Source organism: Phyllostomus discolor, chromosome 1 (assembly GCF_004126475.2).
Source record: "Phyllostomus discolor isolate MPI-MPIP mPhyDis1 chromosome 1, mPhyDis1.pri.v3, whole genome shotgun sequence".
NCBI classification, from domain to species: Eukaryota; Metazoa; Chordata; class Mammalia; order Chiroptera; family Phyllostomidae; genus Phyllostomus; species Phyllostomus discolor.
This window is the reverse complement of record NC_040903.2, coordinates 134671398-134685503: the sequence shown is the minus strand read 5'-3', so window position 1 is coordinate 134685503 and position 14106 is coordinate 134671398. Positions and strand designations below refer to the sequence as shown.

At 41.2% G+C, this 14106-nt stretch overlaps 1 protein-coding gene across 5 annotated transcripts in view; it reads left to right on the top strand.

The window, feature by feature from the left end:
• Positions 1-14106, top strand: part of NPAS3 (neuronal PAS domain protein 3) — an 854510-nt gene that overhangs the window by 404605 nt on the left and 435799 nt on the right. The window lies entirely within an intron of this gene.

The window sequence follows — 14106 nt, the reverse complement described above, 5'->3', positions numbered from 1 at the left end:
GAACCTGCTCCCTCAGGACTGATTTGAAAAACAACTCACTGGGATCAGCCTCACTGCGCTTTAGATGCACTGGCACAAATCAGGTGGAGGATCTTCTATGGTTTTAGTGCAGCAATTTATCTGAGTTTTGTAGTTAAAGTATAAGCATGAGGTAATTAGAGCCCTCCAAGCTTGAAATTCATGAACCTTATTCCCCCTTTAATAGACTCTATATAAGCTTGCCAAGCTCACTGTTTGACTGATATATATGGAGGCTTTGTCAAAAGCCTCTGGTCAGAATGTAGTTTTAAAAAATTCAAAATCGGTTTTCTTTTCTTTTTAGCTCTTACACGTGTAAACAGGGAAGATTGCAGTGTGCTATTACTGAGGTCAGTCAGCAGTCTGTTGTGCCCTTTGGAGGTATTCACTAATCGATAATCAGATACACGCAGCCACGTAGCTCTGCAACTGCCGTCCAGATGGGTCTGACAACAAACGACATGACCAATCAGGACCAAAGAGTAGAGGGGGCAGGCGGCTGTGAGTCTGTTTAGTTTCTTCTACTGTTTATTCCTCCTGGCAAAGAATGGGAGATAACCTTTATTGAGCTGCTCCCGCTGCTGTAGTGCCTGAGCGGTGCGTCTCTGCATGAGGCAGTCAGGATTCAGTCTGGCTTCGCAGTATCTACCATGTGTACATATTTTTAGAAGTTGAGAATGTAAGTGTAGATTTTAAAAATATTTATGAAGACCCATGCACACAAACCCACCATACCACCTTTCTTCATTTACTCTCATGAAGGGTTATTATGCTCCAAATTCACAGTGTAGAGTCAAAATTCAACTATAGTCTTAAGGGTTTCAGATACACCAAATTATCTTATCTCTGGTAAACGTTTTATCTCTCCTGTTTGTGAAGAAGGCCATGACGTGATGTACTCTACAAAATCTGCAGGGGTTTTTTTTGTGTCTTTTTAAATTTGTATATGACTCCTAGAATACACAATCTTTGAGGAAGAAGGAAACTAACATTTAGCGAATACCTTATATGTGTCAAATACCATGATAAGCACTTTATATACCTCATCTTATTTAATCCTTAAACAGCATGCTCAAGTGGGTGGTAATATGTTCATCTTTCTGGTAGCCATATTCCCCTGAGATTTTTCTACTTGGCTCAAGGTCCCATACAACCTATGAAATGACTGAGAAGCCCTATCTCTCTATCACCTTAGTGACTAACCTTCCTCATCAAAAGCATTTTACCAGCGCCCATTTTTGTTTTGCTACAGAGATTTTTTAAAAATCTAGATCTCATTTAAATGACTTATTCCTTACTGTTTGCTAGGTATGTGCTAGAAAACTGTCTCAAAGATTGGTTCTTATCCCTTGACACAGCTCCTTGGACAATTGACCTCAATTTACAGATGGAAAAACCAAGACCTGGATGTCAAAGGCCCTACCCTTGTTCCCCCATTGGTAAATAACAAAGCTGAAGTGAGAAATAGATGTTTCCATCTCTAAGAATTATGCTTTCTGTGCTAGAATACAACTGCCTCTTTATTATTTTATATACAGACTTAGTTGGATAAAACTGTTAAGACCATTTGAAGACTATTGCTGAGGACAGTGCTAGACTTTGTTGAGATAGGAAGTATGGAAGTTCTTTCTACAAAAATGAAGTCAGTGTATGAGGCAAATGAACTTCTGAAGATAATATAGAGAGCTTACTCTTATTCTCCACTATGATTTAAATTATGAAGACAAAGAAGGTGGCGGTAATGCTGAAAATGAATAAAAATGAACATGGCCAAAGAAAATAAAAGTGACCACAGAGTCCCCAGCAGATTCCAAAGGCCCCATCTGCCTTCAAAGGGGACGAAAGTCAGAAGAGCTCAAAGGAGCTAGTTGTGGAGCAAGGCAAGTGTGTGGTGTTTTCTTGGGAGGACTGAAGATGAGGTTTGTCTAAACAGTATGTTTGGAATTCCAGGAGGAGTTGTCTTTCTCTCTAGCCACTTCAGAAGTTCAGCTTTACTGAAGATGAGGCATCTGATTTGTGTGAGAAATGTTTCTTTGGATTTAAGGCCTTGTTCTCTTGCATCCATAGCAGTTCTTGGCTGCTTTCTTCATTGACTTAAGCAAAATTCATTAAATAATGCAGAAGGAATATGCAAAAGAGAGGGGAATCTCTTTTCCCCTCTCAGTTGCTTTTTTCTCAACAAATAAAAGGCATTTTCTTTTTCTCCAATTACTCAATGTTCTTTTAATTCATATCTGAGTATGATAACAATCTGTTGCGATACTTTCCTATGGGTGCTTGACAGATCTTATCTGCAAGGAAGAGGTACTGGTTGCTTTTGAAATCCGAGAGCAATAGGGACTCAGGAAGCAATTCCAGGTAACTCTTCTATTTATGACATTTTGAAAGCTTTCTCCATGGTGAGAGATATAAGGAAGGGAGGCTAGAGACCAGCTGGACAGCAGAGAAGAAAGGATGGAAGGCTCAGGAGGATAACCGTGGCTTGATTTAGATGTATTTAGGCAGCTTTCCCTATTCAAATACACTTCTGAATGTGGATCAGAGGGTTTTGTGTTTTTTGACCACAACCCAGAAGAACTTGTTCTGAAGCTGAGATTCTGTTAGCTGAATCGGCCACCATACCCTAGAGCTTCATCTTTGTAGATTCAGGTAACAGTAAAACATTAAAAATTTTAAAAAGTTTGTTACCTACTTCTCAGCCTTTCCTAAATTCTGGATAATTTTGTAGGCTCTTTTGAGGGTTTTCCATCTTTTTATATCTCATGGTTGCTGCTCACTTCCTCCTCTCAGGGTATAAACATCCTCAAGTCAATTTAAAAAAAGAAATCTCTTCACGCCAGATGGTTTCCCACTTACCTTCCTTGCCCAGGTCTCATCCCTCATTCTCCTTTCTTTCACTTCCACGTTTCTAGAAAAGGAATTTCCCATGTGTGATTCATGGTTCTCACCTCTCATTTACTCGGCGGTTGACAGCAGTGCCCCCACCTAAGGTCTACAGTCCTCTCCCATAACTTCGGACTTAGCTGATGAATCTCTCCTCCAAATGTTCAGTTCTCCTCTTTGTAGGACACCATCACCTCTTTATTTAACTCCCACCCCACCTGCTGTTCATTCTCAGGCTTTTTGCTGGCTCCCTTCCTCTCTGTAAATGCAGATGTTCCCCAGACAGGCCTCAGCCCTCCCCTCATTCTGCTTCCCATGGATCTGCGCCCACCTGTGAGCTATAGGCTTGCAGCCAAGTCTTCATCTTTGCCACACTTCAACCCAGAGCCTCAGGTCCACCAGACTCCCTTTCCAACAAGCCTCTCCTCCAGTTCAACATCCCATTTTCTCCTTGACTCCTCATTCCCTTCTAAATGTCCTACCGCAGAGAATGACTGAAGCATCCATACAGTCTGCACATACAAACACATGGAATTCATACTTGACTCTTTCTTTTCCCTTAACGGGCAGTCACAGAACTCTTTCAAATCCTACATTCTAAATATTAATACCTTTAAAACTAAGCTCCTCTCTACAGTGTTTCTAACTTACAAGGAGTATGCACATAATAATAAACAAGGACTATGATTTGACCATGGTTAAATTAACTCCCATGCCTGAACCCAGTAAACTGAAGAGACCAGTGGCTTCCTGGAAGAGAGAAGCAAGACAGCTGGAAGACAAATAAAAAATGACTGGCTAGTGGCAAAGTCCATTCTCATCAGAATGCTGGTTCAGTTCTTCAGTTCAGATTTTTGGCAAGGGATGCAGATTCTTTTTCAGAAAATGTTGATTGATTGCACAGTTGCACCCACTTCATTTGCAAACCTTCATTATCTCTTTTCCCTTTCCTCTCTCTGTCTGCATTTAGAAGGGGAGGAGCAGTATATAATTCCACAAAGCAATTTTTGTGAATAAACCAACTAACTGGCTGCTGCTTTCAGTCTCGCAGTCCCACACAGAATACAAGTGTCTGCTTTAGTTGTGTATTCTCTCTTGACTGACTCTCTTGCATTCATTCGAGCATCCATTTGATTACTCACTCATTCATTCAAGGAATCATTTGTTTAGTCCCACTAGGTGCTAGCCTGGAACTGGGTATATGTGGGTGCTTGGCTTTTTTTTTTAAGATTTTAGAAAGCAGGGAAGGGAGGGAGAGAGAGAGACCTCGATGTGCAGGAGATACATCCATTGGTTGCCTCTTGCATGTGCCCAGCCGGGGACCTGGCCCACAACTCATGCATGTGCCCTGACTGGGAATCCAACCAACGACGCTCTGGTTCATAGGACAGCACTCAATTCACAGAGCCACACCAGCCAGGGCCCGAGAGGCAGATGACAATGTTGCTGTAGACCTTGATCTGCTAATATAGCGAGACCTCGCTCCAGCTCAGTTACCATTGCTCAGTGAATGGGCTGTTGTTGATATGAAATCTGAAGGAAGATGGTGGGGTTGTAAGAGCTGATTTTAGTTTCCAGTGGGGGTTGCTGCTTACGTTTACCTAATCAAGTTATGTCTGAGGCATTCAGCATCTTAAAACAGATGCCAATTACTGCTGGATAGGGCATAAGTGAATCCTTCAGAAGAAAATTCAGTGGGCAGTTGCTGACACTTAGTGAATTGCTGGCGCTTTGCCCAAGTATGTGTGAAATGTTTGTGCTGGTCTGAGGCCCTGATTGCAGTTGGCATGCAGGGCTTGTGGTGACACTGCAGATTTGACATCATGCCATAGGAAAGGCAGGAACTGGGAAGAGAATACAGAGCAATAAAGTATCCCTAACATTTTAGGAAATAATTCTTAAAGATTCCTAATATTTAGGAAAAATAATCTTAAAATTCCTATTAAAATTGGGATAAAGATAGTGATTTAGAAAAGTCACATTTGGTCTAGCCTCTGCTTCTCATAACAAGAGGGAGAGAGCTGATGTGCTGAGCAGCTCTGTGGGTTACACACGGTACTCTAGCGTGTTCATTTATTCACAGATTTTTACAGTACACCTGTGTCGTGGGCCCTGTCCAAACCACCAGGGTTTCAGCTGTGCACAAAACAATTCCTCCAGCTTATGAAGGGATCTTGCTCGTGGAGGAGAGACACAATATGTGAGATGAAAACAGACCAGGGCATGTCACATGTCTTTGCAACAGTTCAAGGAGATACTAACCCTTTTGACAGAATGAGAAATTAAGGCCCATAGAGCTGAATTAGTTCAAGACCACCAGCTAATTAGTGATAAATGGAGGGTTTAAAATTTGGTTGTTCTGACTCTAGAACCCAGATCTTCTTCTCTGTGCATAGCTGCCTCCCAATCATGAGCCTCCTTTCACTGACCCCTCCCAGCAAGCAGAGAGCAAGCAGTGTCTTGGAAAGGAATCAGGTTCCTACAATAAGGAACCTGAGTCATTGTAGTCATCTTCCTTCCTCTGAGGTGGTACAGCAGTCTACTTGGTGACAGAGTTGCCTGACACTGCCAAGCTGGATGCTGTGACATCCATGTGCACTTCAGGGCCTTTGATGTAAGCAGTGGTGTTTAAGTTGTGCAGAAGGTAGAACTGTGAAGTTAGAGTTTTCAGACAGAGCCTATACCTTGGTCCTCCTGGGTATAATCAATAACTGGTTAGCTGCAGTATTGAACACCAAGATGGCGCTGTGCTCATGGGGAAGCACAGCCCTCCAAGTGTCTATAGGGGTATGGCAGTTCATTGATGCTGCTTCTTAAGGAAAAGAAGCAGTTGGAGTGGGCAAGATGATGAAGCTGAGACCTTGCACCAGTGGCTGGGTTAATGTGCATTTGTCCTTGCCTTCATGTCTCACCAGTATGTCCCAAGGTCTTGACTGCCATAGCTCACTGTCTATGGGACCTCACTGCCCATCCCTCAGGTCTAACTGTACCCCTGTTCCGAGGTCTTTCCTGCCTCCACTCTCTCTGCCCTCATTCAGAGTTGAGTTGATAGTTGCACATTGATTGCATTTTTTTCATTTGCTTATATATCAGTCTCCCCACTAGACTTCGATTACTGCAGAGTCAGGGTGGTGCCTTTTAATTTTTATGTCCTCTGACACAGTGCCCAACACAGAGTAGAGACTCAGCACATTTTTTTTCATGGATGTTTTGGCTTTCTTCTGCAGACATTAAAAAAAGATCTAGAAATAGAAGTAGGAACCTGGCATACCTCTCTGGTACCTAGGTCAATGAGATTAATATCTTGTTTTATGAATGTTTGCTAAATTTTTGATGAGTAAACGTAATCCACAGTCCAAGATTATTGAGCTTTGGAAACTCATCAGAGTGACTTTTCAAGCAGGTGCTGTTATAAGCAGAGCATTTCATGTTTTGGGCCAACACCCCACTGTTTTATAAAACTGTTTATGTTGACTATTCTTTTGGCATAAAGAAAATCACTGAGCATACTGCCAGGCATTTACATGGCCCCAAAGCAAGGGGCGGGGGAAAGGGAGAGGGCACTAGGCCTCTTTTGCCCAGAGAAACATAAGCTGCTTCCAGCACACCCAGCCCTCTCGGCTCCCTGTCATATCAGTGGCCTAGGAAAGCCCGGAGGACAGGTGGAGCATTAGACTGGAAGTGATAAGGTTGTGCCTGACTTACTGCAGTATTCGTAGCAGATGTTACAAATGTCATCACATGAAGCTTTGGAATCATACTTGGAAAAAAAATCAAGATAACAGCTGTGGACCTCTTCCCTTTACCAGGGAGAGCTGAGCGACACTGGACTGCCTCAGCGGTAATCTCCGCCCCTCCCTCCCAGGCGGATCGTGCCACTAACAGTCTGTGTGCTGGGAGGTCAGGGGACTGACAGCAGCGTGGCAGCACTCAGCCGAAAGGCTTTTAAGACAGTTTACAAAATGAAAGTATAATAATCCTTTTTTTTTTGCCCCCTAACTGAGGGAGCATAGTGAATCTAACCCCCATTAAAAATTTAAACTTTGCAAAACATTTTCAGCATACTAGTGGGGAGGTCACTTCTGCCAATCAAAGGACAAATATTAAACTTTGCAAAGTTAGTGCTGCATTCAAATTCCAAATTCAGTGTGTTCTTTTTCACTCTTTGAGAGCGATGGTCAAAGAGCAATGGGTGTCTTTTTATGTGCTGTGCACGTAATTCATGAGAACATGCAGTATTCCTTCCTGACACACACAGAGTAGATGGAGAGGAAAGTGGCAATTGGAAGAAGAGGAATTTTAATAAGAACAAGAACAACAATAAGAATGGCAAAAGAAGAAGCCTAAAACTATAGTCGGCAGACTGTACTCAGAAAGCAGAGCACCTTCCTACATCAGACACCTGTTCAGGCTGGAGGCTCAGGCCACTGTCCGTGCTGCGTGTCTCTGTGGCCGACTGACCCTTTCATCACCCTGGACCGCCTCACTCAGCAGACTGCATCTTAGGCATCCTTGTGCTTCGAGTCCCCAGCAGAGTGCCTTCCACGTAGTATGCCTCAATGCAATTGTTTGTTGCTATAGCCCTGAAGCCAGAATTAATTAGTTTATATCTCCCTTGCTGAGTTCATGTTAGATAAAAATCAAGACTCTGCCACTTGAAGATTCTCCTGTTCGACATTCTTCATTTTAAAGTCACTCTTAAAACTTCCTCAGACTACAGGGGGTCCAACCCATCATATACCCTGTAACTCTGCTGGAAAAAAAACACAGGAGTAATCAGGGTCAGTTTTTTTCTTAACCTTCTATTTGCATTGTTAAGAGAAGGGGGAAATTCTCATTCTCTTCACTATAGAAAAGGAATTAAATAGTTAACTCTAAACCTTGCATCCAAAAGCAATCCCTGTAACATCTCATTGTTGAAGCCCAGAAACACATCGGGAAAAGAATTGGAGTTCTTGCTGTGCTTTAGTCCTTTGAAAGTGCCCTCTTTTATATACATTGTTATTTTCAAATGACGGAGAAACTAATATTGGGATGGCTGATACCATTTTTATAAAGTCCTCTCTGGACTTGTAACTGTTTCTGGGAAACATCAGGAAAGTAAACCTGCCCTATTAGTCCAGTCCCACACCACGCTTTCCTCCCCCATACCTCCTTGAATGTCTTGGGGCTCCCCCTCCTGTACCCCACTTCCCAACCTTCAGCCCAGGCTGTGCATCACACCTACATTTTCCTTAGATTTCCGTCCTCAGAGATGTTGACTGTCAGGCTTCACTGTTCCCTCAGGTGCTGTCAGTCCAAACAGCAGCCTAACCCCGCTGCCTTGAGAGTGTCCTTGTCAAGGGGAAGTTTGGGTTCTCGCATGAAGAAGGTGTTAATCATCCTATATGTCATCCATATGAGGGACATATAATAGTTTCTGTAGTAACTACCGGATTGTCAGAGGAAGGATGTATTCTTCTTTTCCCACCTACACACGAAGACATATCTGCTCCAGTAGCTAGAAACTCTTATTCATAAATAGCCAAGTGGACCTTTAAAATGGAAACTTCTTACTAAAAATAAGTCCATGCAATTTGTTGCTGACTGTAGGCACAAAAACATTGTCAAGACTATTACAGTAATACTTGGATGCTTTTTCTCTTTTAGACGACTGCCATTTTCATGCAGAAGATTAGAAGTTTTCAGAAACAGTAGGGATACTGTTTAGCTCCTCAGAAGATAAGTGCATGATAAACACAGCCTTGGCTAACAGACCTACTGGCTGTTCTACGTGTCCCTCTGAGTTCTTCTCAGCTGAAGCCATACATTGCACCTTTCCGGGAAAGGCAGACATGGTTTCTTTTCCCGGGATTCAGCAATCCACTTGTCAGTATTAACACTTTCACAGGCATCCCTAATGCTTTTCCCTAATGTATTCAAGCCATACTTAGATTGTGGGAGAAATTAAAATGTGTGTTGCATCAAAGAATTTTTGAATCAGCATAAGACTTCTTAGAGTTTCAATTATTTTATTGGATTAAATACCTCTCTGTCTAAATTGGTAATACAGTGTGTCAGTGGTTTCTGTATTATGGATTATGAAGATGTATTTTTTATTTTTAAAACTCTAAATATGAACCTTAAACCCGATATGTACTCTGCTGAACACAGAAGGTTTTCTTTTTTGTGTTTATTGTTAATCAGGGATTCAAATGCCTTATGAACAATGTTTATCCCTATATCTCTTCTCTGCTCATCAGTTACCTTCTATTTTAAATGGTAAAAAACTAATGCTGCTGAAAGTGCACTGAAAAAGTACTGTAATTCTTCACCTTCACATATTCACGTGAGGCACTGAGTGGAGACCACACGATGTGCCTGCAACACCAGGGCTGCAGTGACAGAGCTGCTGTGCTGGTTGAGCTGGCACCCAGCCCTGAGTTTTCTAGCATCTCATCTCCATCCCAAGTGGAAACGGCCCCAGTGTTTGAGGCACACACTAACAATGAGTTTAGTGATGAAAGGATGCAAATGGTGATGGGAGGCAGTAAGCAGAACTGTGAGGACAAGTTTCAGAATGAAGATTTGGTCCCACAGTAAATGAAAACATAAATTTTATTTTACATGGAAACACACACACACACACACACACACACACACACACACACTCACCTCATAAACTTCTAAGACTCCTGGGAAAACCCTTCATAGCTTCCTTTGCCCTACAGTGAGAGAGGCTAATTGAGATTCTTCTAGGGAAACCCCTTTCTGTTTTTTCAGCAGCCATGGAAAGATTCATTAAGCCTTCTATTCTCCACTCTTTCCCACCCCTGACTTTGCTCAGCCCAAGTGCTAAAGCCCAGGAGTGATGCCCAAGTTTCCATTAAGCATGCTCCCTTTCCCTGAGCTTGTGTGGGAACAGAGCCTTGCCCACAGGCTGACAGGTTCAGAGGGTAGCCATCCTGGCCTGAAGCATACCTTTTTACTCCGTGGATAATATCTGAAATATCTGCAGAACTTTAAGGCTACCTTTACCTATGCTGACACATTGTCCATCTGTGGAGGGGGAGTGGATGGGAAAATTTCTCTAAAATGGTCTTCCCTATCTGCCAATGACTACTTTTTTTCTGATAAAACAATCTATTGGAAACCCTCACAATATCATACTCATCTTCACTTTTAAGTATCTTTTTCAAGTGAGCCCTTAAATAACAAGCCCTTTTCTTCCTCCCTCCCTGTGGTTACTTCCCCACTGTGAACTGTGTTGGTGAGGAGCTGGGGCAGCTCCACCTTCTCTGGAAATGGGGGTGGGGGGGGTCATGAAGGAAAAGGGCAATGCAGGACCCAAGGCAAGTATGGCTCCTGACTTTCCCCCCTTTCATTATGTGTCCACTGAGCTGTCCTCTTTCTGTTTGTGATGGGTTCTTCTGTGGCAAGTTGACCTTTTGGCTGAATAGGTCAAGCTCCCACTGAGCACTAATCCTCAGCCTTTCTGGCCTTTGTACCTCCCCAAAGGTGACAAGCGCTGGTTAGGAATATGACTGGGGGTGTGGGGTATATTTTCCAAAGGACGGATAGTCTTTTACTGCAGTGAATTAATTCTCAAAGTCTGCCTCACAAGGTTGTGCAGAAGAGTCTAGGTACCTTTTTCACTATGCATGAAAGTCTAGATTAGAGCATTTTTGCCAAAGCTGTTAAAGGACAGAAGTAATTTTTCATGTACAAGTTTTAGATTGTGGTTTCCTTCTGTGGCACCTATTTTTGCACAGAGAAAGGCCACATATACAGTCCTAGTGAGTCATCCTATCGTTTTAGTTTTCTGAGACAGTCAGCATTTCTTTAGTTGATGTTTAAGACCCCTTCTCCTTATATGTCTCCAATTTAAATCTTTTAAAACTCTAGGTATTTTATTTTTAACTATTGCAAAACATGAGATAATAATGTTATGGTATTTGTTGAAAATTATGTGCTGGGCCTAGGTTTATTTTACATTGCTTAAAATTTTCTTTCAGGCTGTTTTTTAAATTTCATAATAAAAACAGTAACTAGCAATTTTTAAACATCAAATAGGTACTCAGTAAATGCTCACTTGAGTTTGAAGTTGAGTTACTATATTACCGTGAGGTGTTTTTTTTTTTTAACAGTCTGTGGAAACTGTTCAGCTTATAAAACTCTCACATCTCACTATCAGTGAGTAGGGACATAATCTTCACAGAAAAGCAATTACATGTTCCATTTATTTAGCAATGCACCATGTATGTTCGTTTTGTTTAATTTAGTTAGTGTTCTTTAAATTTCAAAAAGCATATTTTAATTGGACAAAGAAATAAATGAAATATATCATTGGGTCAGGTGAAACAGTGAGCTATTCAGCAGTAATAAATGTGCATTTTTTCTGGGCTACCAAATGGTGTTGGAAACAGTCGACTTCCAGAATCCAAAGACCTGAGCAAGCTTCATAAGCAATGCATTACTTTTCTGAGGATGATGGACCTATTGAGGAAAATGCCTCTTTAGTTTTGGTTTATCCATTAATGGTACTGTATAAACACAATATGATTAACCTGGAGAAATAAAATAACTGTATTGCACTGTTCCTGAGTTATCAGATTATTGTGTGTAACTCAAAATGCCAAATGCAATAGGAGAAAGTAAAGGTAAGAAGTACATTTCTAATGTCTAGTCAGTTCCCAGTAATGCCAGAGTCAGAGCTGGTCTTCCACCAGGGACATAATGGGCTCCTGTTTAACATATTTATGTTGGTTGTAAAATTAGGAACTCTCATTATAGCCCCACATCACCTGCTTGAGTACAAAACATATAAATTATGAGAAATTCCAGTGCCATAAAAATGCCATTGAGTAGAATAGCAGGAAACCACTTATGAGATACCTGTGTATTCAGCTAGCGTGTACTGGGATGCACACTCAGACTTCTAGAGGATTCGAAGGACAAAGAAGAATAACTGTGCAGGTGGGACTCATGGATGTGACACCTGATGAAGACATTGTGATCCCCAGGTTGACTAATAAGGTTTCTTACATAAAATCCCTAAATATTTATGCACTTGCTTATGCGCAGCATTTACTTAGAGAACCACCTGAGTCCTAAGTGGGGGAAAGGGAGGCAAAGAATGGCCATCGGTGGCTGAGCGTGGATGACCCCTGAAGCACCCTACTGAGGTCAGTGGTGCTTCTAGAAGTCAGTTAAGCTGCCATCTGTCATTACTGGGGCATGCCTCATGGACCTTTGAGCAAATAACACTCTCTTTACATCGCCTGTGATGTTCTAGGTTCTCCTATAGGGAAGTGGCTATTCCTCTCCTGGCCTCCTTTTAATCCAGTTTTTTGTAGAAAAGCCTGTGTTCTCTAAAATTAGTCAGTTTTCTTTTGTGAGGTGCAATGGTTCATTTTGAACATTGTCATTGGAAGTCCTAAAATGCCCCAAATTATGAACCATGTTAATGTGGAACTTTGTGGATTTCAATTACTGCCTCAAAAATGGAGTGAGACTTTTGAAGTTTTTCAACTCCCCCTTCTTCTCACCACCCCCAACCAACAATCTTGAAAAAAAAAAAAAGACTGCAGATTTTATTCATGTGGGATCATTCGCACCAAGCTACCATAATGTGCAATTAACACTCTAGAAACTGAAAACAGTATTCAGCAAGACAGCTGCATTATCAAAAATGCCAAAGGAGTTTTGAAGGGAGTAATGTGCATGTTAGAATAGGAAATTAATCAGAAACATATATACAGAGTGGTACTTTCTTAAGTATATCTGAATATTAAAATTTTAAAAATCGCGTGTCTATCCTTATAAAAAAGATCAATCTTAGGGCAGAAAACTGATTTTTCTGTTTTAAGATGATTAGTTGTGTGTTTTCCTTCTGAAATGAATGAGGAAGTTGAAATAGAGATCTCTAAAATCCCTGCCAGCTGGAATATTCTTTGATAATAATCACTCTTCAATTATATTTTATAAATTTTGCCATTGAAACAAAATGTCCCTTTTATTTCCCCTTGCCAGTAATAATGATACTTAACACTCATGCAATTTTCAAAGTGCCTTTCAGACACTGCAGACACTAACTTGCAATTGCAGGGGTAAACTGCCTACTTTTGCATAGCACAATAACCACAAGTACATTTATATTATAATCCCTACTAAGCTATGGATCCAACTGACTGACTTAGTAACTGAAACGAAGCAGAATTATCCCAGCAGCATGATGCTGAAATTTTCTTGTCAACTGCTGGAAGTGTTTTTTAGGAAAAAGTCGGCGGGGGTGGGGGGAATATTTTATCTCCCATTCATAGTGTCTAGGTTTGAGGGAGAAGAGGTTTGTAATAAAATTCTCAAGAAAAGCAGAAAGTCATGGGGGATTTACTTGTTGGAAATATGGAAAAGATCTGAATTTTTTCATAAGTTACTGTAAATCAAACAGAATTTTATGTTTGAAAACTTAGAAAGCGGGGAGATACCCAGAACAGAACTAAAGTCAAATTGTGACCCCATGCAAAAAAAAAAAAAAAAAAAACGTGTAGAGAAGATCCTGAATTGTGGTCTTCTATACATCAAGCTCACTTTTGTTAAAGATGGGGGGCTTCCACAGTGTCGGTGCCTGCAGACCGCACGTGGGCATGCCAGGAAGAGCAGGACTGACTCTGTGCGCAGGGAAAAAGGATTCGCATAAGGAAACAGTTCCTATCCTGGTGAGGCGTGTGCTGAGTGAGAGTCCACCTGGGCTTCTCAGCCATCCTCCAGGAATAGTTACGTGTGAACGTTCAGTAAATACAAAAATCCAGCCATCCTGAGACACTGAACACTAGTGTAAACAGTCATTAATGAGAATATCTTCTCCAGTATATTGTGCTTATTGAATTATGATAAAGTTGTTGCATTAGAACACTCAAAAATTCTCATTTGCTTTTTTCCAGCCTAGAGAATATGAAAAATGTAGGTTTTATTTTTGTGGAGGGAGCAGTATGGTTATACTTTAAAAATACTTAAATTTTAAGAAAAATAGTATACTAATTTATTTTAAAGGAATGTGAACATTTATGTTTTTGCTCCAGTGTAGGAAACACAATCCAAAATGATTTCTTTTGAAAGTCTGGGTGTGGTTTTGAATGTCTGTAGAAGTTGTTATGTAAGCCGAAACTACAGCCGAGGCTCTGCTTGCTCCGTAACTCCGAACCGAATTAACGCTGGGCTGTGTGT